Source organism: Bison bison, unplaced genomic scaffold (assembly GCF_000754665.1).
Source record: "Bison bison bison isolate TAMUID 2011002044 unplaced genomic scaffold, Bison_UMD1.0 scf7180017864471, whole genome shotgun sequence".
In the NCBI taxonomy this organism is placed as follows: Eukaryota; Metazoa; Chordata; class Mammalia; order Artiodactyla; family Bovidae; genus Bison; species Bison bison.
Window position 1 is genome coordinate 5,654,560 of NW_011495032.1, and position 2,205 is coordinate 5,656,764.

Genomic DNA, 2,205 nt, shown 5'->3' on the forward strand with positions numbered 1-2,205 from the left:
GTGGCCTGGGAGACGGGGTGTGCTTGAGGGAGGAGGAGACGGAGTAGGAGGAGGAGGAGGAAGAGGAGGAGGCGGCGGCGGCGGGAGGGACTGAGCGCCCATTGCACTCTCACACACAAACGCTGCTTAGGATTGTCGCCCGTTCGCTCTCGCCGCGCCGTTCCGCTCCTCCTCCTCGCGGCCCCACATTGTTCTCTCAGGACTCCGGGGTCCCCGGGGCTGGATTCTGAGCCCCGTCTGGGGCCCCCACCCCCGCGACACCGCTGCGGGGCTGGATTAGCTCATCCCCGCAGGGAGGTGCGGGAGCGCGCGGCAGCCCCGCAGTATGAGGTGGTGCCGGCGGCTCGGGGCCGTGGCGCGGCCGCTGCGGCGCCGGCTGCTGGGCGGACGCTGACGGAGCCCCGGGGGCGGCGCGGCCGGGCCTCCAGGCTTTTCTTCTCCAGCCCGGAGGACGCGGCTGGGACACGAAGGTAAGAGGCTCCGGGTCCCAGCCGCCTCTCGGCCCTGCGTGGCACGCGAGGCTGTTACCTGCGGCCCGCCAGGTGGGGCCGGCCGAAGGCGTGAGGCTGATTTCAAGTCAGGGGGAAAGGATGCTTTCTGCCTACTCCCTTTCTTCGTGGGACCCCTGCTCTCAGCCTCCTGGTGTTTTAGTTGGAATCTCTGTTCTGGGGGAATCAGGGGAGAAGGGATGGAATAGGTGCGGAGATGGAATGTTCCACGGCCCCTAAACTCTAGGTGAGGTTTTAGAATATTCAGTTTTCTACTGCTGATGGGATTCCTTTAAAAAAAAATTGGCTCCTTTGAAAGCTTCCTACTTGCTGCTTGGGCATACAGTCCTATCCTTGAAGTTTTAAGCCTTTTATGATTCTGCCTTTGCATGTTTGTGTTTAGGAACCTGTAGTTGAGCCAAAAGAAAAAGTTGAGATGTAGCAAAATAGACGTACGGATGCGCTTCCCAGGGTTTCCTTAACATGGAGTAGTTTACAGTGGCACATATATACGCACGGATGGTTCTGGGAAACTTAGAATGGGAGACTTTATGCCTGGAAGGCATTATACAGTGAACCACAGCGGAGGACGATGTGTATGGGTAGGGTTTTTCAGGCGCGTTTTCTAGGACAGTCTGTGTATCTGCAATGTACCAACTGCTGTTAGAATCAGAGATTGGAGTAATATTCGGTTTATGTAACCAAATCTTGGGCCCAGTTGAAACATTACAGTTTAAACCATGTTTATGGAGAAAAAAATCAAAACGCCAAAGTATCCGACTTGTAAAGAATGGTTTGAGTAAAAAGAAGACTGTGGAACAGTTAGGCCAGGATATTTTTTTATCCTGATTTTTGAACCTTAATCTTTGTTGCCAGAGGGGAAAAAAATACATTTTTAAGGGGAAGGAGATGACCTTAAAATAAATGATTGTTCAGAGCCCAAAATGTGCTTAATGGAATAGAGCTAGATAGTACATCAGTTAAATCTTGAATTTGAGAAATTCAACCTATAGTTTTTTTTTTTTAAAGGCTTTTTGTAAGCAAAAGTTTTTCTCTACAGAGCTTCTTTACTAACTCATAGCAGAAGAACGCAATCATTTTGTGGATCCCACCATTTTTTGTCAGAATAAATTTATGCTCCAATTACCACAGAAGCTATTTTTATGTTTCTCTCTCTCTCTCTCCTTTTTTTTTAATGGCACACATATCTTTGTCACCTCTTTTCTTTGAAACATGTGCATGGTCGCACAATATCATGATCTTGAGTAGTTTTTAAGAAGAGACTCATGACCTTATTTTTGTATATGGAAGTGTTTGTAAAACAGACTTAGCCTATTTTAAACATTTGGCAAGAGATTTTGAAAACAGGGAGCCATCACTGTTTTGCAGTTTTATTAATTGAGTAGGTTAAAATTAGAAAATCATAGGTTCCTCAGAAGTAGTTATGGATGAAGATGTGGCTTTCTTATTGCCTGTTTTCCTAGAACCTGTTTAGATTATAGGCTGTGCGTATTGAATTGTTTAAACTTTGTGGTTTTTTCTGATTTTCTAATTGAATATCTTTAAAAATATCCCTAGTAACTTCGTTACTTTAAATTTGTGGCACCCAATTTCTAATTTAGACTAGGCATAAACCAGCATTGATTGAACACACTTGCTAAAAATACTTTCTGGGTCAGATGTACTTAGAATGCAGCCTCAGGAAAATTCATTTGAA

The 2,205-nt window shown here is 46.5% G+C and overlaps 1 protein-coding gene across 4 annotated transcripts in view; it reads left to right on the plus strand.

Moving 5' to 3' along the window:
* Positions 1-2,205, plus strand: part of PTPN4 (protein tyrosine phosphatase, non-receptor type 4 (megakaryocyte)) — a 212,308-nt gene that overhangs the window by 20,800 nt on the left and 189,303 nt on the right. For 2 of the 4 annotated variants that reach the window (XM_010860797.1, XM_010860801.1), the window contains exon 1: positions 7-470. The exons of 1 other annotated variant lie outside the window; for it this stretch is intronic. The gene's annotated coding sequence lies outside the window, so the exon portion shown is untranslated. Of the gene's footprint in view, positions 1-6; positions 471-527; positions 736-2,205 lie in introns of those variants that run through there. One more of the 4 variants, XM_010860799.1, reaches the window with a different exon arrangement.